Source organism: Octopus bimaculoides, chromosome 19 (assembly GCF_001194135.2).
Source record: "Octopus bimaculoides isolate UCB-OBI-ISO-001 chromosome 19, ASM119413v2, whole genome shotgun sequence".
Taxonomy (NCBI): domain Eukaryota; kingdom Metazoa; phylum Mollusca; class Cephalopoda; order Octopoda; family Octopodidae; genus Octopus; species Octopus bimaculoides.
Window position 1 is genome coordinate 26,021,125 of NC_068999.1, and position 14,114 is coordinate 26,035,238.

Here is a 14,114-nt window from a genome sequence, read left to right on the forward strand (position 1 = left end):
TATATATATATGTATTCATGTATGTATGTATGTATATGTGTATGTATGTATACATGCATCTTTTATCTTCTATCTTTTACTTGTAACAGTCATTAGACAGTGGCCATGCTGGGACACTGCTTTGAAGAATTTTTAGTCGAATGAATCAATTCCAGTACTTTTTTTTAAGCCAAGTAATTTTCCTGCTAGGTTACAGGAATGTAAACACACGGACACCAGTTGACATGTGGTAGTGGGGGACAAACATAGACTCAAAGACACTCACACAGATATATATATGATGGGCTTCTTTCAGTTTCCATCTACCAAATCCACTCACAAGGTTTTTGGTCAGCCTGAGGCTAAAGCAGAAACCAATAAATCAAGGCATGTACATTAAAATAGATATTCTATATATCCTTGGAACCATGTTTATAAAATCATGTGGACACTTCTCTTCATCATCAGCAAGTGATAAACATCAACAATATGGCTGAGGGAAGAAAATATTTCAATGAAGTAGCTGCATACTAAATACAAATTACACTCCCACTACTGTATTTTCTATATTTTCCTAAACTTCCAATTGTTTTATTGGAATCATCATATATGTGTGTGTATACACAATTAAGGATAAAATCATTATAAAAATAACGATCTTATCAGTGACCAGTATGTAATAAAAACATACAGGTAAGAATTAATATAGATATATAATTATATAGATATAATTATAATTAAGGGTACCGAGAAACAGCACCTATATACTAGAAATAGACATCAAATGACTCTAAAACCACTTCATTTTTTTACACTCCATTAGTGTAGGTGCCAAATTTTTTTTATTCATTTATCTCACTTTCAACCTGTGCTAATGGAGTGTAAAAAAAAATGATGTGGATTTAGAGCCATTTCACATCTATTTCTAGCGTGTATGTGCTATTTTCTCAGTACCCTTAATTATAATTATATCTATATAATTATATATCTATATATATATTTACATATATATATAACATAGGCGCAGGAGTGGCTGTGTGGTAAGTAGCTTGCTTACCAACCACATGGTTCCAGGTTCAGTCCCACTGCGTGGCACCTTGGGTAAGTGTCTTCTACTATAGCCTCGGGCCGACCAAAGCCTTGTGAGTGGATTTGGTAGACGGAAACTGAAAGAAGCCTGTCGTATATATGTATATATATGTATGTTTGTGTGTCTGTGTTTGTCCCCCCCAACATCACTTGACAACCAATGGTGGTGTGTTTAGGTCCTCGTAACTTAGCGGATCGGCAAAAGAGACCGATAGAATAAGTACTAGGCACCCAAAGAATAAGTCCTAGGGTCGATTTGCTCGACTAAAGGCGGTGCTCCAGCATGGCTGCAGTCAAATGACTGAAACATATAAAAGAGTAAAAGAGTATAACTTTTAGTCTTACCGACTGACAAGAATATACTTCTGAAATGTGGTTTTTAAAAAGAGTGAAATTGCCTATTGTTTAATGACAAGATTTACTCCCACTGCAGCATTTTTATTATTTTCCAAAAATTTCAATGGTAATATTATTTGGAGTTATCTCCTAAACTTCTTGTTTTTTTTTTATACTAACTGTATGGATAATCTTAGTTAAGTGAGGTTTTTCGTTTCACTGGACTATATATGACACCCTACTATATACGATTAGTGTGAACAGTATGAAAGCGCTACTGGTTTGCATGTTTGCACACTAGCATTGCTTCAATTTTCAAAAACTTGCAGAACATAGCAAAACGGCCCAAAAATGTTACCATCCCATGAGGTTTCCTTCCAATTCCGTTCTGTTTTATAAATAAATGCTGCTACATTTCTTGCCCTTCACTGCTCACCATAATCAAGATTCCATTACATTAATACCCTGGATCATGTGCAGACACACCTCTTACTCCAATTTCATCCAATCAGGAATGGATAAAATTTGATGACCTTTTGACAAGACCTTCCCAAAAGATTAAGAGGATTTTGTTAGCCTTTTTGGCACAGATTGAAATATTTAATTTTATTGGTCACATGAAACCTATTACATATATATAACATAAAACTTGTCAGAAAATGTATCTGTTTTATTTTTTGTCAAAATTGCTAGTTTTGGCACATATGTTTGTTTCAGAAAGCTTACATTGAGCTAACTTCCTTCTATAAAATGAATGATTTTTAACTAGTTCAATAGAATCAGATTAGATGCAGAAGAAACATATTTAGCATGATTTTCAAAAGCTCAATGCACAGACATATTTATATTGATATACACATTATGAGAAGATTCTCACACAAACATATATTATAATAGAAGACTACTATTGCACATTGTTATATTAACATACATGTAATATAAAAAGAATGCTCTTACACAAACATATTCATATTGACATACATGTATTTATTACGACAAGACAAATCATTCTAAGTTCAAATTCTACCAAGGTTAACATTGCCTTTCATCCTTTCGGGGTAGATAAATTAAGTACCAGTCAAGTACTGGGGTTGATGTAATCGACTTAACTACTCCCCACAAATTTCAGGCTTTATGCCTAGAGTAGAAAGGATTATGACAAAACAAATCATTTTATACTCTTATTTGAAATATGTGAATTTCTTCATAAACAGTTTAGTGACATTATGAATGCTACCATATTTTTTGATAACACAGAGGAACATTTCAAAAAGAATTTTTGTTGTCTTGCTTTTTACAATTAGTCCTACCTAATTTGTTGGTGTTGGGTTCAGAAATACCCCAGAAATTTTCTATCATGTCAAGGTTTTTGTTAAACAGGAATTCATTTTTTTTACCAAAAAATGTCAATTTTGCCATTAAATGCAATACTGAAATGAGACACTAACACAAACCAAATAGTACTTTTTATTGTTTAACAGATATATTACACAAAATGTTTAATTACACATCTTAGAATAGATATTTTTGTCAAACTGGAGTCTGAGCTACTCAAGGAATGAACTTTCTCTTTGTTGCTTTATGTGAATAAATTGTATCATGACAGTCTCTTTGCAGTGATCAGCAGTAGACAGCACCATGTTTATGTTCCACCTACCTTGATACCTTGTCTCCATGTTCTCGATGTCTTAGTGCAATCTTTTCCCTTGCTCATCACTATTGCCTTAGGATTTTCAAGGAAATAGTCCAGATGACTGTGCAGGAAATGCACATTTACACTCATGTTGCATCCCAGTGCTCGAAAACTGGTTAACAGGGTCTGCACAAGTTCTTCATAATTTGATGGCTTCCCATTTCTCAGGAAATCAGATACAACTGCAACAAAAGCATTCCGTCCTTCTTTTTCAATGCCAGACATGGTTTCCAAAAATAGCTCGTCCAGCAGTAGCCACCTAATATGTGGCCCATCAAACACTCCAACCTTATTTTTCTCACAAGACAAAGTTGGAAACTTTCTGCTTAAGTACTTGAAGCAGTCACTATCTCACTGTTTCAACACATGTTTTGCACACTATATGGATACCTGAGCTTTGTCTTGTCACCCAGTTTGATGCTAAAGTAAGTAAGGAAGTAAAGTAACCTTTCTTCGTAAAATCTGTGATTTTGTTTCCCTGCCTAATCCAGAAATAAGCACAAGACATCAGGACTGCTTTTACATTCTCTTCTCTCACAACTGGCCATATTTCTGAAATAAAAAAACATGTTCAAGCCAGTTGTCAGCTGAGAAAGCATTTTCAGAATAGTCAACAGTTATAAAGTAAGCAAATGCAGATTTGTGATGGCAAAGTTCCATAAAAGCATACATACCATGAAGTTCTTTGATCATACTTAACAAAAAGTGACCTAGACCCATGTGACCTCACAATCAAAACAGTAAGGGCACATTCAAAATACCAATTTTCATAAGAGATAGTTAAAAGTTCAACAAAACATGTCTCATCTAGTTTGCAATGATAGTCACACTAAATTAAGCAAAGTGTGGGCATATCTGCAGATAAATTCTGTGAATATGAGATGTATGGTGTCAAGGACCACAAAAATATGTTGTTTCTTAATATCCAATTTCTGTCATCATCATAACATTTGAAACTGGTTTGGTTGAAAATACTGAAAGTTGCTCAAGTTTGATACTTTTTATTTACTAAAGATACTTAAATCATAACTATTGTTTTCATTTTTGTAGTTATGTTTACTTTAAATGACATAGAAAAACTATGTTTCCAAAGTTATGTCAAGCACCATACATGGGTTTGTATTTGATGAAGTCAAATCTATCCTTAGAAATGGTGACAATACCAGAAATGTTGAAAAATGGTCATCTCAGTTTGTAAAAAATCTCGACGTGATAGAGTAAAATGGATTTCATTTTTGAAATCAGCACTCCTGAATTAGTAGGAAACATGTCTCCAACATCAGACAACAAAAACCCTGTTCCCCAGTGTAATAGGAATTCTTCCATATAACTGGAATATTATTTTGTTGATATGTACTTATCTAACTTTTGGTTAATTTTACCATGCATCATCAACTGATACATTTTTATGTCTGATTTGTGCTTTCAGATGTACTCTGATTTTATATTGCACTATGTTGCATACTATAATTTTTAGCTTATCTCTTATATATTCTCTTTTGATTAGAATTCTGGTAGGATGAATATAATGTCCTCATATTCATGTCAGTATATTTCAGTATTTTTACCTCAATTATAATAATACACTATGCTTCTTGCTGTTATTTTATCCTGTACTGTATTTTAGTTTGGACTATTGAGATCAACCTAATTGTTCTTAACAAATTAAATGAATTTTGAAATACAATCATTCCACCTATTTGTAATATTTTCCAATTATTAAGTTGCTTTAATTCATTTATTTTTCATTAAAAAACGAATTGCTGTGACATTTCCAAACCTTTCCATTTTACTTTAGTTTATCAATATTGACATACTACTACAACCGCTCCTGATACTTTTGTTTGATAAATGTTGACAAATGTTACCGTCACTTCAACATAACTCTTTGACTTCCTCAAAATTTCTTTCTATTTCATTTTAGTCTCCTACATAATTCTTCAAACTTATTACATTAAACATTCATAGATTATTTGTAAAAAAGTTTAATTTGACTAGTAGCACCTATGAAAATTCCACTGTTATTTCTAAAATTGTACAGTGGAATTGTATATGTTTCTGAAGCATTTGGTACTTGAGATGGTGTAAAAGTTCACCTCAGTAGTATTGTAGATGCAATCTTAAAAAAACAACTTAACTGAAAGCTATATTCTATTGCCTTCTACTTTCTGAGTTGTTATTTATAATTTTTCACTTTATGTCAAGAAGTAAATGATCTTAACTAAGGAACAAAATCAAAGACACTATCTATAATATATAATATATAATGTTGTTATTGTATGCTGGTAAAGTTTTAAGAAATGTGGTTACTTGAAAAAAAAGAAAACTATAAAACTGCTGTACCCTAAACCCTCTCATTCTTTCTCTTGTTAGCAAACATTGTTTATTGTTGTCCATATTCTATAAACAAATATAAGCATCATTTGAGACGACAGTAATTAATTACATTAAAATGCATATATTAAATAATGAGTGATATAAAATTTAAAGAAAAAAAACCATAAAAGAACTACACTTTCTATGATCCAGCTACCAATATCCCCACTGACACCACCATAACTTACCAGTAACAGGGCTCAGTTCAAGTTATTTGCCAATCAAACTTCTTTTCATTTCAGTTCAGTTCAACAATCTACCTATCTATCTATCTGTCTGTCTGTCTGTCCATCCATCCGGCCATCTGTCTGTCAATCAATTAATCAATCAATAATATCTACTCTTCTGTTACTTCAACTAACTATTAAACCATGTAACATAATAACCACCACTTTCTCCTAGCTCTCGCTCCTAACATTCTTCCCTTTCTCTCTCTCTTTTCACCTAACCACATGATAGCATCACACATTTGGTTTTAGTGTATTAATATATAAATGACGCTGGGAAACAATTTTGAACATAATTTCTGTTGAGTTCATTTTTTTCACTTGACTTAGACTAAAATTAGCAATCTGATTTCAAAATTATAGTCAGTTTTCTTCTATCTTGTCAATTTTCTTTTTTCCTACAGCTTTCTCTCTGAATAAGCACAATTGTATTGTTTGTCCATAAGTAATAAGACTGGTCAGCTGATTGCTTTTATTATTTTATTGAAGAGGAGCAGGAATTTTTCAAAACTGGTGACTTCAGGTTGAGTTTTGAAATGCATGGCAGTTTATAGTCAGTTTCAAATCTTCCTCCAAAGAATGTCACAATCATTGAACAATCAGATTCCTCAGCTGGTCTTCAGCACTTAAGACTCAACTTTCTGTCCCAAGATAGAGGCTGAAAGCTAACTTGGTGCTAAGATGCATGAAATTACATGAATGTGGCCAACATATGGAAGTGACAAACACAACAGTACAAAGGATTTGAAGTTAGGAGGCCAGGAAACAGATTTGTGCAGTGGAGAATATATGGCAAGGCTTTGAAGAGAGTGAACTGGTGGTTTGAAGTGTGAAGGAATTCTATTGTGGAGTCCGATACTTATGTCATTATGTCTCCATATTTGTGAGGAATACACAGACATAGAGTCATTGAATTGTTGCAATATCATAAACACAATTGGATCATCTGTGATGACCTTAAAATGATATGCCTCCTTCCTGATCAGCAATGTGAATACACCGAGATCTCTGCTTTCTGTGCATGTAGGACAACAGAGCTTAAGAAAATCATTGGGTGCAAAAAAGCATTGGCCTCCAAGACCTGACCTCAAACCTGATGATCCCCACATTCTACATGAGCCACTTGTTGACATAAAGAAAATTATATTCTCATCTCTGCACATGGGTCTCGTGAAACAATTCGTTAAAGCATTGCCAGCTGAATGCAACTATCTCAAGTACCTCATTTTGGCATTTCCTGGCCTGTCAACTGAATCAAGGCCAGTGTGATTGATGGTCTACAGATCCAGCAGCTCATTAAAGATGAACATTTCACTGAGAGAATCTCAGAATTTGAAAAGAATGGTTGGTTATCATTCAAAGACCTTGACATTAACTTTCCTGGAAATACATGAGTAAAGAATTACACCAAAATTGTCCAAAAACTATTGGAAAGTTACAAACTGCTTAACTGCTGCATGAGTATTAAGTTGCATTTTCTGCAAAGCCATCTTGCTAACTTCCTGGAAAACTTGGTGACATCAACAGTGTGTAAGATCTGGAGGTCGTGGAGGAAAAATATCAGGGTAGATGGGTTGTAAATATGATGACTAACTATTTTGGAGCATAAAGTGAAATTGTCCACAGACTGAACACTCCACGCAAAGCTATAAGTATAAATTTTTACCTTCACTATTTGCACACAATTTGACTCACAGTAACAATATCCTTTGTGTGAACAAAATAAATCTGTATAAGCATTACAGTCAAGCAATGTTTTATTATTTTCCATTGTATGTAAATTTTTAAAACTGCCAATAAAATAAGCACAAATTTGTTAGATGCAGTATTTTTATAGTTTTTGAGACAAAGTGAGAGTACCCTATAGCTCAAAAAGTTGCTTGATACAGAGAAACTTGGGTCATTTTTAGATTTAGAGGCTGAAACTTAATCAAAAACAAATGTCAGATTTAATTCAATGAAAATTGTGTTCCCCAATGTAATACAAAGACTTCAAAAGAGAGTTCACTTATAATAAGTTTCTGACAGCCCCATCTGTTTATTCTCTTAGGGAATTCTCTATTAACAGATGTGCCCCAAGACTTTGAATCTCTCACTCTCTCTCTCTCTCTCTCTCTCTCTCTCTCTCTCTCTCTCTCTCTCTCTCTCTCTCTCTCTCTCTCTCTCTCTCTCTCTCTCTCTCTTTCTCAGTGACCACCAGTATGGCTTATGCAGAGCTAGATCTACTACAGACCTACTTACTTGACCTACTTGACCACTAGAGACTTACTACATCACTTGCCAGTTGGTTTTCACTTTAGAGAAGTTTCATGTAAGTAATGTGTTACTATCAGTGAAGCTTTTGTCTGTGTCTGGTATAATATCAGGGTATATGTTCATAGAGGTCATTCTGACCCACTCTCTATCAACTTTGGTATTCCCCAGGGTTATATTTTGTTTCTCACTCTTTTCTTTCAGAAGAATAATGGGCAGCTAGTTGCCACATCCAACAGAGCCAATTCTTTTGCAGATGACAAAACTCTTCATACCTCTCTAGCTTTTTTTAACCATGTATCTTCCGCAACCTAGATATCACATGTCAAACCAGCTTTGATTCCATGAACAGAAACCTTGAAAGTATTCTTCAGTGGAGCCATACCAAATATCTCACCTTAAAATTAAACACTACTCATATCAAGAAAACAACCATTGCACGACTGCACTACATCCCCTCCTAATCACGAGAGGCACTCAGCTAGAGCCCTTCAGATTACTCTAAATGCTGGGCCTCATACCAAATGCAGTATCTCTACTGGTGAAAGTATATCCTTAGCATATTCAAGACAGCATTCCAAAAAGTGACCCTTCTCTTCACAATGCACTTCTGCTTCCACATCTAGAACTATATATATATATATATATATATATCTTGTTTCAATCATTAGACTGTAGCCAATGATATATATATATTCATGGGATGAAGTGGTGAAGTATGATCTTCGAACTTTGAGTCACACAGAGGCAATGACTAGTGACCGAAACCTTTGGCAACATGTTGTACTTGAGAAGATATGTCAAGCTAAGTGAAACTGTAGTCATGTCTGATGCTGGTGTCACATAACTGGTACCCATGCTAGTAGTACGTAAAGAGCACCGTTGGCGCATTGAGCCTCACAGAGGCAAAAGTGGCTGAGTTCCTTTCGAGTATTGGTCCTCATGGAGGCAAAGTGGCTGAGTTCCTTCTGAGCAGGGTTTCACAGAGGCAATGACCGAAACCTTTGGCATTATGTCATGCTTGAGAAGAAGATCCATCAAGCCGAGCAAAATCGCAGTCATGCCAGATACCAGTGTTGTGCTGGTGGCACCCATGCTGGCAGCACATAAAAGCACCCATTACACTCTCGGAATGGTAGGCGTTAGGAGGGGCATCCAGCTGTAGAAAAGCCTTCCAGCTTACAAGCCTTAGTCAAACCGTCCAGCCCATACCAGCATGGACAACAGACATTAAATGATGATGATGATGATGATATATCATTGTTTCAAGAAATTCCATCAGACCATGCTTGAAAAAATGAACATTAGAATGATGATGATATATTTACATGGTGGGGCTATGTGTATACACCAATCTAAAAACCAGTTTTATCTTGTGGCCCTTTATGTCCTGTTTCTTAACAGTTAGACAAATAGAAATATTTGAAATATGTGCTGGAGTCAATATGATCAAATCAAAACCCTTCAAAGCAGTGCCCCAGCATAGCAGCAGTCCACTGACTGAAATCAGTAAAAGCTAAATCAGTAAATCAGTAAAAGCTAAAAAAATATTAATGTCAGTTTTGTTACTTCATGCTATCATGTCATTACACATCCCTTGGTTAACAAACTACATTTTCTGTTTAAGAATAATAATAACAGTTATTATGTCAAGTGTTGAAGAGGCATCTCTCTTCACATTTCTTAGATAGCTCCTTTCACTATTTAGTTCATTAGTTTTCATCACACTTTGCTTGTGAACTGGGTATATTCAACCTTCAGTTATTTAAACTGTCTGACTGCCATTAAGTCATATCTTTGTAATGTACTTAAAATTGTTTGTTCACCAGTTTAGCTGGAGTCACTTCAGCGACAATAAATTCAGATACAGTCTGTGAGATAATTATATGATGAACTCACAGTGGAATGGATCATGTCAAAAATACTCTGCTATTACCTATCATTAACTGCAGATAAATGAAAAATGAGAAGGCAGTTTGCCAGGGGCTTTAAATAAGTTAGTAGAAAAATACATTGGGTATATATGTGGGAATAAATAACTGAATGTCTGCTTGGCAAAGGGGGAATTTATAAAATGTAATATAAGAGATCAAGAATGGTCACCAACCTATCAGTCGAGGGGTTGGCAGTTCATATCCTATCATTGCTCTGCTTCTGGTAAAAATATTATTTCTCAGTGACTTAATTAACCTAACAGTAAACTTGATGAGGCACAGTTCATTGATGTAAGCAGAGGTCTTACTGTTTAATTGATATAATTTCTTTAACTTCCAATAAAAATCCTGGAGACATCTAGAAACTACTCTGAGCCTCATCTTTCAAATCATTGATAATGTAATCTTTCATGGTGCTTCAGTGACTGAACATCCCTTAAAATGTTTTCACTATTAAAGTGGATGTAAAGATTACTAAGTTTTGTGGGAATCAAATATACAATTAGGTTTGGTACAAGAGAGACAACTGTGCTGGTATGGTCATGTGACGAGTTGTATAAAGAAGTGCCAATCTCTAACTGTGGAGGGAACCTGTGGCAGAGGTAGACCCAGGAAGACATGGGACGAGGTTGTGAAGCACCCATGCTGGTGGCACATAAAAAAAGTCAACCTTTGAATGTTGGGCCTCATGGAGGCAAAATGGCTGAGTACCTTTCAAGTGTTGGGCCTCACGGAGGCATAGTGACTGAGTTCCTTTTGAGCATTGGACCTCATAGAGACATAGTGGCTGAGTACCTTTCAAGTGTTGGGCCTCACGGAGGCAAGGTGGCTGAATTTCTTTTGAATGGGCCTCACAGAGGTGAGGTAGCTGAGTTCCTTTCGAGCATTGGACCTCATTGAGGCAAAGTGGCCAAGCTCCTTTCGAGTGTTGGGCCTCATGGAGGCAATGACCAAGACCTTTGGCATTATGTTGTGCTTAAGAAGAAGACTCATCAAGCTGAGCAAAACCACAGTCATGACAGATACCAGTGTCATACAAATGGCACCTGTCCCAGTGGCATGTAATAGCCCCCATTACACTCTCAGGGTGGTTGGTGTTAGGAAGGGCATCCAACCATAGAAAACCATGCCAAATCAGACTGGTGCTTAGTACAACCTTCCAGCGTGCCAGCCCAGCCAAACCATCCAACCCATGCCAGCATGGACAACGGACAGTAAATGACGATAATGATTTTGTCTCTCAGTTTGATCTGCTTCACTAATAGCATAAGCCTTTTGGGAAAAACATTTATGTCACTATTTCTCATTCCACCTCCTCTGTATAAGGTTTCAAACCCATGCAAGAAACTGTGGTTCTATGTGTGTGTGTTTGCATATATGTGTGAACATCAAAAAACACTGATTAGTAAATGGCCAGAGGTTAGTAAAGAATACAATAAGTGTTTCTGCCTTCTCACAACATGATGAATATTCACATTTGTAAAGATTTAAGTTTGGAATATTGTTGTAAACTGATGTTATCAATTTGATCTGGGTTCAACTTAAGGAGTAAAATAACAAAATAATGAAGACAAAAAATTTCTAACAATGCAAAAAGGGAAAGGTACAAAGGCCCATCATAAAAAGTGAGTGGTTTAGAAAAGTAAGATTTTGTTGATACTGCCATTTTGATTGCCAACAGGGAGGGCCTGAAATATATAAAAGTTATTCAACTTATCCTTTTTGCATTCTTAGAAACTCTCCATCTTCATTACTTTTTATTTTACTTCTGTATCATAATGCTTCAAGCAAATTACAATACTCTTCTTAAAATAAGAAATTTGTTGGACATAGATCCGAAATCATATTTAGCCTTTAAATTTCAGGTAAACATATAAAATCAGTAACAGGTAACAAATTTATGGAGTAGAATCTGAAAAAGTGTCTTTGCATTAATCCTAGAAATTGAGTATACATATTAAATAATTTTGATACATGTAAATTTCACAGATTTGTTTCAGTCTCCATTAATCTCATTGATTCTCACATAACATGAATGTTATTTATCTCAACCACAGACAAAAGTACAAAAATCCTTTGTTCAATTCTCTTCATCCTGTCAGCCCTGAGCATAAGGAGAATAAACAGTGTTTATACCTAATCTCTACACCTAGAGTGCATGAAAATACATGCATATCAAATTAAAAGATATTAACTGAAAACTATTCCATAGAAGTACCTAGAAATTGATGATATCATGTGGAATTGGCAATCTGGGAATCTAATACTAATATTGCACCATCACTATATTAGCTAACACAGTATCCCCTAGTTTGAGACACCTCACCATCCATGAGAACAGAAATGACTCCTCAAACCCATGCCAGCATGGAAAGTAGACTTAAAACAGTGGTAATGCTGATGATGACAATGATGATGGTGGTGGTGGTCATCATCATTGCCATGGTCATAGTAATGATGATCATATGATGATAAGGATTATATATGCATGTATGCATATTTTTATGTATGTATGTATCTCTCTCTCTCTCTCTAAACACAAATTATTAAACAAAAGAGAAAGAGGTTTTTGTCGTGTGCATAGGGTTAAGTATACATTTAATAAATTCAAATAAATTGAAATGAAAAGAATTAAATAGAAACTGTGTGAATAATACAATTACACATAAGAGTAATTCTTTAAGTTAAATATACTTTTGTTGAATTTAAATAGTTTTATTTAAAAATTAAACACCATGTGTATGCTACCTAAGAATCATGCTTCTACACTATTAATTTAATTGACGAATAATGTAGGAACCCAAACTATCAACTAATATATATAAATAAACTATACTAATAATAAGAGGACAAAGGGACTTTTTGTCTGCTCATAAAGTTTTAAGAATATATATTTAATGAATTTAAATAAATTTGATTTAAATAAATACTGTATGAATAATACAACAATATCTAAGTTCCTAAATCTAAATATACTTTCTTTGTATTAAAATAATTTTAGGTAAAAATAAACACTGTGTATATGCTAAATAAGAATCATACTTCTATACCATTAATTAAAGAGACAAGTATAAGTTAGAACCCAAACTATCAACTAATATATCTAAATAAATAATTTATATTAATGGCAACTAATATACAATACGAATAAACACGGAAATAAATAAGTAAGAGGTAGCAAATAAGTATGTACCTACATTTATATTTTTTTACCAATAAATAAAAACATGTAAATAAGATTGTGAACACGATAGATAGTAGAAATGGTAAAGGACAGGTCTATAAACCTGTATAATTAATGATGAATATGCTTACAGACATACTGAATAGAGATAAGGATAAATGACCAGCTTGTAAAAAGCTGGTTTGCACCACTAAAAGGTGGTGTACTATGCCTATCCCTTGTCCAGTGAGGTCAAAATCAACCTCTTGCTATTTTTAGAACAGAATCCAAGACACATAGGCTGCAATTCATTTGGAATGAACTCTCCATCTATTAGGATGTATGAAAAAATAACAGTCAATTTTTACCTTGATAACAATCAATTTTTGCCCTGATGAAGGTAAGCATAAGGTACCTTCAGAGAAGAACCAACAATAAGCACTAGTATATATGCACATATGAAATTTCCAGTATCATTAATTGATATGGAGCTAAACCAGTGTCTGCTTGGATAAATATCCCTAGGAAAGAACAACCTCTTTCCACTCAGTATATATATATATATATATATATATATATTTATCTTTTATCTTTTACTTGTTTCAGTTATTAGACTGTGGTCATGCTAGGACAATACTTGAAGAATTTAAATTGAATGAATCGCCCCCAGAACTTTTCTTAAACCTGGTACTTATTATATCAGTCTGTTTTGCCGAACTACTTGGTTACAGGGATATAAATACACCAACACCAGTTGTGAAATGGTGGTGGGGACAAACACAGACCCAATCACACACACACACACACACACTGATATAGATATCATCATCATCATCGCTTAACGTCTGCTTTCCATGCTAGCATGGGTAAGATGATTTGACTGAGGACTGGCGAACCAGATGGCTCCGCTTGGCTCCAATCTGATTTGGCAAAGTTTCTACAGCTGGATGCCCTTCCTAACGCCAACCACTCCAAAAGTGTAGTGGATGCTTTTACGTGCCACCGGCACAAAGACCAGTCAGGCGGTACTGGCAGATATACATATATATATATATATATATATA

The 14,114-nt window shown here is 34.6% G+C and overlaps 1 long non-coding RNA gene across 1 annotated transcript in view; it reads left to right on the plus strand.

Annotated features, from left to right (window-relative positions):
* Nucleotides 1–14,114, plus strand: part of LOC128250038 (uncharacterized) — a 62,177-nt gene that overhangs the window by 23,946 nt on the left and 24,117 nt on the right. Inside the window, exon 2 of the long non-coding RNA XR_008266159.1 lies at nucleotides 7,891–8,011. This is a non-coding gene — a long non-coding RNA (uncharacterized LOC128250038). The remainder of the gene's footprint in view (nucleotides 1–7,890; nucleotides 8,012–14,114) is intronic.